This window comes from Diabrotica virgifera, chromosome 5 (assembly GCF_917563875.1).
Source record: "Diabrotica virgifera virgifera chromosome 5, PGI_DIABVI_V3a".
In the NCBI taxonomy this organism is placed as follows: domain Eukaryota; kingdom Metazoa; phylum Arthropoda; class Insecta; order Coleoptera; family Chrysomelidae; genus Diabrotica; species Diabrotica virgifera.
In genome coordinates this window covers 155,529,169-155,539,068 of record NC_065447.1, presented here as the reverse complement: position 1 = coordinate 155,539,068, position 9,900 = coordinate 155,529,169, and the positions used below count along the sequence as shown (strand labels likewise).

At 33.2% G+C, this 9,900-nt stretch overlaps 1 long non-coding RNA gene across 1 annotated transcript; it reads left to right on the top strand.

Annotated features, from left to right (window-relative positions):
• The first annotated feature begins 5,151 nt into the window (after positions 1 to 5,151).
• Positions 5,152 to 9,181, top strand: LOC126884519 (uncharacterized). The gene is made up of 3 exons (XR_007698079.1): positions 5,152 to 5,464; positions 5,594 to 8,707; positions 8,751 to 9,181. It is a non-coding gene; the product is annotated as an uncharacterized LOC126884519 (long non-coding RNA).
• The last annotated feature ends 719 nt before the right edge of the window (positions 9,182 to 9,900 follow it).

Below are 9,900 nucleotides of genomic sequence, written 5' to 3'. Positions count from 1 at the left end.
TCAAAACAACCCAAAATGAACTCCTTCAGTGCATGTTAGATGTTTATCGCGAGGAAATAAGGAAATAAATTGAAAATTATCTTTGTGTTGCAGTGATTGCCGATGAAACGACAGACGTCGCTGGTGAATTTCAGTTAGTTATAGTTTTCCGATATTTGTGTAAAGGGCGATAAGTTGAGAGATTTTGGAGGTTTTACTTGCTGGACGGGCATGATGTCAAGTCAATCACTGAATGCACTTTAAATGTTTAAATTTCTTGATACCCCAGAAATGGTACCTATATACCTATACAGTCGAACCCGCTTATTGGAATAGCCTTTGTGCAAGGCAAAAATATTCTTATAACCGGGATATTCTAATAACCGATCATTGGTGGCTAGTCGAAATAAGTGTTACCGAATATACGTAATAATATTATTTACATACTATGCCAATGTGTAGTTTTACATACTATGCCAATATGTAGTTTTATTACATACTATGCCAATATGTAGTTTTATTACATACTATATATGCCAATATGTATATCATATATGTACCTATATAATCAGTGTATGTAAATGGTTTTAGGTCTTTTTACGTCAATAATACAGTAGTGTAACTAGTACTTATCTATGTATGTGTTAAATACCAAATTACATTACATGTTTCATGTTTGTGAATGAATACATTATATAATTAATATGAAATGTATGCAATATGTAGATATGTAAATATTTTCTTATTAAAATGCATATAATATAACAAAATTACTTTTTTTTCTTGAGAAATTATTGGTAATTATAGCTTTTTCGTTGTTAATCCGTGTGGTCATCCTTAATCCACTGGTTGAATAGAAGTATAAAAGGATTTGGTTGTTGTGGGGTAGTTGACTAACTGGAGGTGAGAGTTGACTTGGTAAAACACTAATTGTTCATACTTTATTTATTGAACACTACTACTTATTATCAGTAACAAGTTGGTGGACGAAAGTCTATATTATAAACTACCTTGATGGTTGAATAATGAATGCTGAATAATGAATGATCTCTTTCTTTACTTGTTACGTATCTATAATCAATCCCAATTGTTTATTATGATTGTTGACACGATTCGACCTAATGAAATAATTATATCAAAATAGCTGACTAAGGTGATCTTGAAACAAGTGCATTATATTGGGAAATTTGTGTCACCTAGTTATTTACAACAACAGGCAATGTTTGTTTTAAGATAATTAAAAATTAAATGAATATAAGTTGCTTTTATTTTGGAATGATAATATAAGTCCTGTACATCCCCTACCCTTACAAGAAAAATTTTCTGAGAGATGTACCTTATTTTCTCTGCCTTTCCGACAAAGAAGAAAATTTTTCTAAACAACGTCACCAACTCATTACTGTGTTAAAGATTTATCCAAATATATACAAATATAAAATACAAATATAATATATACAAATATACAACTTATTGCCCTATGAAAAAAATTAGTCCTCAAACATCGTCTATTCTTACTTATTACTTCCTTATATCTCGGGAAATTCTACACTCAGAAATTGTAATGTATATTTTACCTTTTCCCTACTTAAAATAAAATTATAACTTTAATTCTTACATTTGAACTTACTTTTTAATTATACTTCTTTCACTTTTAAAATAATTATTTGATTTTCTGACCTTCTACATACTCTTCAATTAAAAAAAATTTCTCCGTTTTCTTCCTCTTCTTCTTGACTGGTACTTTACTAATACATATTTTCATTTTCTTTATACTTAGTACTTTCTTCATAGTGTACTATTAAACATATTTCTTCATTAAACTCGTATTTACTTCACATATTCTTCCTTTTCTAACCCTTACCTACTCGGTGGGTTTTTCGCAGCTTTCAATCCTTGTATTTGCTTCCGGTCCTTTCTTCACGTCCTTAGTCGTGGGAAGGTTTGTTCCAAAAAGACAAAATGGATAGTTGTGCGCTTAAAAAAATCTTCTACATTTTGCATCCCTAAATTCCTGTCTGATCCGAACTGCTCAGTCTTGATGAGAGTCGGTTAGCTTCAAAACATGAAATGAGCATGCTAAAATCTTCTGATGTTCATTTTGTACCTTTTTCCTTGACAAGAGTGTGTTTTTTCCTGAGTTGTCTTTAATTAATTATGCTTCTAATGAATTTAAAAAAAATCAATTGTCTACTCTACTTAATTCATCATAACACATTAAAAAATCATATTTATACTAAAATTCAACCGATACTAAAAAAATTGAAATCAAAAATCTTATTGTCGGTATCAAAACTTCAACATTCAATAAAAATTCGAAAGAAAGTGGTAATAAAAATAGACTATATTTTATTTAAAAAAATCACGAAAAATCTATTTACCTATCATTATTCTATCTAGCTAGGACTATTCTTTTTCAATCCTATTTATCTATATAACATCTATCTATCTAGGGTTATTTTTCCTATCTAGGGCCCTATACTATGTGCACATCTACTAGGTACCTATAAAATTAACCTAAAAGTTAAGAACGAGAAAAACTTATGAATAAACGCTAAATAAATAATGTGAGATTTTGCTATTTACTAAATAATAGTCTTTTCTCACTTAGTTCAGCTTAGTTCGGTTCGGTTCGCGAATGGTCACTAATTACGTCACAAAAAAGTCTCTATTTCTCTAATTGAGATACAGTCTTACATGACCTCATTTGAATTAAATAAGTATTTTTATATTATAGAATTTAAAGTTAGTTTACATTATAAAAAATTTAAAGTAACTTAATATTATACTAAATATCTACATGTACTTGAAGCAATAAAACGTATTCTTCTTAAATAGTACTTTTTACTGTATAAAATTCTTTTTAATTATTCGGTTTCCTAATCTTTTGTAGTCAAATCTTCTTTAAATTATCCTTAAAACTTGTCCTTCATTATGATAATTTTTAAGGCTTAATTGTCCATATTCTTTTGTCTTTTTCCTCCAATGTGGTTTCCTTGTCATATATATCTTCCTTACGTCATTATAACTTGTATGTCTTTATTTTCTTCTTACATCATTACTTTCTTTTCTTCTTAAAATCAATGTATAAAAATTCTTGTATATCCTTGTACATAAATAATTTTATTTTCTTTGTCATCTTCATGTTTTTTTTTATTTTCCTTTTTAGGATTCTTCTCTTTGTCTTGTCCTTTGTAAAAAAAATTCTCTAAATCTTGATTCATCGGTCCCATAATATCGGAACTCATATTTTCCGTGAAACTTATTCTTGTCCATCATGTTTGTATTTTCCTTTCTTCTTCTTTAAAACGTTTATTTCTTTGCCATTTCTTATATATTTTCAATAATATTATTTCAATATATTCTCAAAATTCTTCATTATCGTGATTCCATTAAATTCTATTTCACCTTTCCTAGTGTGTAATTTCAGTCATTTTTATGTCTTATCCCTAATAGCACACGACGTCCAATGGACGTCCAAAATAGGTCCATTTTTGGTCCTAACGTCCATGGACTATAAATGGACGTCCTTTGGACGTCCCATGTTGGACGTCCTTCGGAAGGAATAAATATGGACGTCCTTTGGACGTCCGACGTTGGACGTCCTTCGGACGGAATAAAAATGGACGTCCTTTGGACGTCCGACGTTGGACGTCCTTCGGAAGGAATAAATATGGACGTCCGACGTTGGACGTCCTTCGGACGGAATAAAAATGGACGTCCTTTGGACGTCCGACGTTGGACGTCCTTCGGAAGGAATAAATATGGACGTCCGACGTTGGACGTCCTTCGGAAGGAATAAATATGGACGTCCGACGTTGGACATTCTTCGGACGGAATAAAAATGGACGTCCGACGTTGGACGTCCTTCGGATGGAATAAATATGGACGTATATATACTGGACGAAATACGGACAATTTATGAACGCTTCTATTGGACACATTATACCAATTACGGGATCAAATAGCAAAATAATTCAATAAAATATTAACTTATTTACGTTAATGAAATACAGTAAAACCTGTCAGTAACGGACACCTGCCAAAATTGGTCACATGTACTAACGGCCAGTTTAAAAATTCCCCAAACCATATCTAGACTACAAAAACTGGCAATACCGGCCACCTTTCTATATCGGCCAATAGTTTTTTCATTTTTAGTGGCCGTTACTGTAAATGGTTTGGGGAATTTTTAAACTGGCCGTTAGTCTAGTACAGGTGGCCTATGTTGGCAAGTGGCCGGAAACACAGGTTTTGCTTTACTTTCCCTAATAGCACACGACGTCCTTTGGACGTCCAAAATAGGTCCATTTTTGGTCCTAACGTCCATGGACTATAACGTCCCATGTTGGACGTCCTTCGGAAGGAATAAAAATGGACGTCCTTCGGACGGAATAAATATGGACGTCCTTTGGACGTACGACGTTGAACGTCCTTTGGACGTCCATACTGGACGAAATACGGACGTTTTATGAACGCTTATCTTGGACACATTATACCAATTACGGGATCAAATAGCAAAATAATTCAATAAAATATTAACTTGCGTTAACTTTACGTTAATGAAATACAGTCAAACCTGTCACTAACGGCCACTAAAATGAAAGAACTATTGGCCGATATAGAAAAGTGGTCGTTATTGCCAGTTTTTGTAGCCTAGATATACAGTACAACCTGTGTTACTGGCCACCTGTACTAACGGCCAGTTTAAAAATTCCCCAAACCAATTATATCTAGACTACAAAAACTGGCAATACTGGTCACCTTTCTATATCGTCCAATAGCTTTTTCATTTTTAGCGGCCGTTACTGACAGGTTTTACTGTAATTAGTGTGGGGAATTTTTAAACTGGCCGTTAGTACAGGTGGCCGGTGTTGGCAGGGGGCCGGTAACACAAGTTTTACTGTAGTTTAAATCGAAAAGATTAAATCTTAATTCAAAACAATTATAAACTATATAGTTTAATATCCAAAACATGTTTTGATTTCATGTAATGTAATGAAAATCTTATTTGTAAATTATTGGTTACAATGTTTAACAACAGGAAATATTCAAGAATAAATAAAATAAAAGTTTCCCCTAACAACAAAACATTCCAGGAATTCTACTATCAAAGTTCTATTCCGTGAACATCTGATTAAATTATGGCTGGAAAGTTACCACAAGATATTCTATGAAAAGAGTACAATGTCCTCCTGGAGGGGTAAAATTTTCCATACTCTAAAGAGAGGCCATTTACTATTCAATTTGCGTTCATTTTCAAATTTGCCGCGCGAGTATCTATGTAGCGTCGCGTGGTCATTGGTCATCAAGTCATCTTATTTCATTTTCATCATAAGATAACCTAAAAATTTAGTAAAAATTTTGATTGGAAAAAAATGCATCGATAAGGGGGTGAAAAATGGAAATCAGTGGCTTTTTTTGCTGTACTCAACTGTACTGTTTAGTATGCTAGTTTTGGCTATGGCTAGATCTCTTAAACAATTATGTAAGTATTATAAAATCCGTTTTCAATTTTCTTTATGAAACGAATCATTTATGCATGTATTACCTGTAAATATTTTGATTTTTAATTGTAAAGAATAGAAAAATTACCGTTCATTTTAATTTTTTTTAGAATCAGCTGAAAGTGGTCTACAAAAAACCAGATATAACCAAAATAAAGATATAAAAAGTGTATTGGCTAATTGGAAGAAACTCAACATTGTCCATGCATAATAAGTTATTACTTTATAAACAAATATTAAGACCTAGGAATGGAACCTGGATATAATCATCAAGAAGATAGCAGGAATCCCGACAAACAACAGGAAATCCAGCTCCTCGATACTACTGGGCAAACTAGAAGATTGAAGAGGACAAAGCCTTTTGAACTAGTTTGAGTGATAGGTGATAGTGAAAAGCAGAGCATAGTGCGTGATGTGGCTGTGTATGTTAGAATAGTGCACGATCTTGTTAGATTAGATAAGAGACGCTATCGGGTAAGCTCTTCATTTTAAGAAACAGTAGTAATTTAGGTTAAATTAAAATTGCTCATTGGTCAGTTATGACCAGATTGCTTTTTTTTATGTTTGACAAAAAGGGCGTAAGTCAGAATTGCACATTGCTAATGTTTTGATGATTTCTGGACCAGCAAAAAACTGTTGTAGACGTAAACTGTATGTACCAATAAAAAGAGCCGATTTTTCTGGTCCAGAAATCATCAAAACATTATCGATGTGCATTTCTGACTGAAGCCCTTTTTCCCAAACATCAGAGAATTGCAATGTACAAATTCTCCTATCTGATTTTTCATGAATTTTGTAGGAGACGAAAAACCATTTTTAGGATCATCTCCTGCTTTCACATGTAAATTTTGACATGTCTTGTAGTAAATAGATAGTTGAATTTACTACAAAACATGTCAAAAAATATATGAAAACAGGAGGTGACCATAAAAAAAGTTTTTAGTCTCTCTTAAAAAAACTCATGAAAAAACAAATCGGAGGTATGTCACATCAGTGACTATATCCAGGGAATGTCTAAAAAATATACTTTGATGTCCCAAGAACCAAATATAACCTTTATATATATATATATATATATACAGGGTGTAACAAAAATACAGGTCATAAATTTAATCACATATCCTGGGACCAAAAATAGTTTGATTGGACCTAACTTACCTTAGTACAAATGTGCACAAAAGAAAAGTTACAGCCCTTTGAAGTTATATATTAATAGCACCAAGGGCCTTAGAGGCTCATGGCTTGAAAAGTTTGTTTTTTTCTTCATTTTCACGTTTCTTTATGTACTGAGATCTCTGGCTTGATATGTGATTTTTCTCCATTCCTTCCTCTTATTCATTTTTCTTTTCTGACCCTGTAACACCATTCTTTCCAAATCTTTTTCGACCTCTTGCTTCCATCTATTTTCCGGTCTTCCTCTTCTCTTTCTTGAAGCTATAGTGTAGTTTAGTACCCTTTTCGGAGTCCTCGTTTTTGGCATCCTTTCAATGTGACCTCGTGATCTAAGTCTCTGTGCCTTTATCACTCATTTGAAGTTACAAAATGAAAAGTGATTTTTTCCAATGTATCGAAAACAATGTGCTTTTGTGCACGTTTCAATTTAATTATTATTGTAGTACCTACCATTTAAACAACGTTTTAAAAACTTTTTTGCCTCTTATTGCTTTTTCAAAAAGTCAATTTTTATCGAAATATTTTGAATATTTGTCAAATCCACCACATATTTGTATATGGTTAAGTACGATTATGGAGACTTGGTAATAATATGCAAACTTATTTATGCTTTACATTTTTAGGTATATTTTGAACCATATTAAAAAAGAAGCCAGACTCGATAAAACGTGCCTTATCGAAAAAATACAAAGAGGCAAAAAAGTTTTGAAAACACTCTGTTTAACTAATGGTAGCTCAGTAATAGTTTAATTGGAACATACACAAACATTTGGGGGGTTTAAAGGAACAAAACCCCCATAAAATTTTTACGTGGACATATTAAAAAAGAAGTCGCAACTCGATAAAAACTGCCTTATCTGAAAAATACTAAGAAACAAAAATATTGAATTTAACTAATGGTACCACAATAATAAAATTGAATTGGAACATACACAAAAGTTTGGGAGGATTTAAGGGATCAAAACCCCCATAAAATTTTTATGTGCACAAATTTCACCATAATTTTTCTTTAAGATATTCCTGCCATAATAATGCCACATGTCACATGTCCATTTTCAATAAAAAATCGCTAATAGTTTTCGATATAATCGAAAAAATCGATTTTCATTTTGTAATTTCAAAGGGCTGAACTTTTTTTTATGTGCATATTTGTACAAGGTAAGTTAGGTTCATTTGAACTATTTTTGGTCCCAGAATATGTGATTTAATTTATGACCTGTATTTTTGTTACACCCTGTAAATACAGCCCATTACGCACCACCTTAAAAAATGGGCATTTTTGATGTCTCGAATTTCCTAAACCTGTTGTTGCATCTAAGTGATTTTTTTATAATATTCTAGCCTAGGCCCTAGAATATGTTACCTCCTTATGCTTGTCATGCACAGGGAGCTATACTGTAATATATATTATATCACATTACTATAGAGAGCGATATGATATAATATACATATATTACAGCATAGCTCCCTGTGCATGACAAGCTTAAGGAGGTAACCTATAGCCTAGGCTATAATATTATAAAAACATCACTTAGATGGGACAACAGGTTTAGAAAATACGAGACATCAAATATACCCCATATTTAAGGTGGTGCGTTAATTTCTTGGAGAAGTGTATTGTAATTTAATGTAAATAATGTAATATCCAATAATTGTAATTTGATATAAGATGAAATATAAGTTCCTTAAAAAATATATTTTTTATTTCCCACAATACATTCTCCACAGGTCTAAATATCGTCGCTAGACGTCCACCGAATGACCTTCCAGGACGTTAGATGGATGTTCAGCAGCAAGACATTGGACCAAACTGGGACATCCTATGAATGCCCAAATGACGTCCACCGAACGTCCCCTCCGACGTTAGGTGGACCTCCATTGGATGTTTGGCAACTTGGCCTTTGGACCAAAATTGGACGTCCTGTTAAGGTCCAATTCACGTCCCCTAGGACGTCCGATTAAGGTCCAATTTACGTCCGATTAAGGTACAATTTACGTCCGCTTAAGGTCCCATTTACGTCCGATTAAGGTCCAATTTACGTCCGATTAAGGTCCAATTTACGTCCGATTAGGTCCAATTTACGTCCGATTAAGGTCCAATTTACGTCCGATTAAGGTCCAATTTACGTCCTATTAAGGTCCAATTTATGTCCGATTAAGGTCCAATTTACGTCCGATTAAGGTCCAATTTACGTCCGATTAAGGTCCAATTTACGTCCCCTAGGACGTCCGATTAAGGTCCAATTTATGTCCGATTAAGGTCCAATTTACGTCCGATTAAGGTCCAATTTACGTCCCCTAGGACGTCCGATTAAGGTCCAATTTACGTCCGATTAAGTTCCAATATACGTCCCCTCGGACCTTAGATGGACGTCCAATGGACGTTCGGTAGCGCGACATTTGGACCAAAATAGGACGTATAAAGGACGTTCCTCGGACGAAAACGGACGTCCAAAGGACGTCCCTAAAGTCCGTGAAGGACGTCCAATGGACGTCCATTGGACGTCCTTGTGCTATTAGGGATGTAATGAGTAAAACTCTATTCAGCAAATTCCTGATGTATGTATTTCTGACTCGTAATTTCAGGGTCAGGTAACCACAATATAATATACTTTATGCCAAATAAAAGCCTGATATAGCATTTTGATCCGTTCAAGTTAAAAATAGATTTATGTATACATATATTATGTACTCGCATTGAGTTAAAAATAGTTATTATGTAAATAAAAATCGTAAACACTTTTTAAAAGTTCTATCTAGGTATTTAAATCAAAGTTCGTCTATTTTCAAAAAAAAAAATAAAATGTAACATCACTTATGTAGTTAAAATATCAAGTAACTGGTCAAATAAATGCTTCTTGAAATGAATATTACGAAAAACTAGACCTAATTGTATTAAAAATAATTAATCCTAATTTATCCCAAAATAACTATATATTATGCATTTCACTATATTATTAATAAAAAAAGAAAATTTTACGTGTATGTGAGACTGTATGCAATGAAAAAAATAGCTCAAAAGTTACTCACGCGTACACTATTGTCATTGTCCACTATTAATTGTCCATGAAGTCTGGTCTTCTTGACGTTGGGCGTGGCTCCCATGTCTCCAAACCTTGTTCCTGCCGACGTCTGCTACTGCGACCCTGGCTAGGTCTCTCCAACTCCATATTTCCCTCGCATACCTTATAATATGTACCATTTAATGTGAGGATGGATGTACGTTACCCCAAATTTTCTGCGC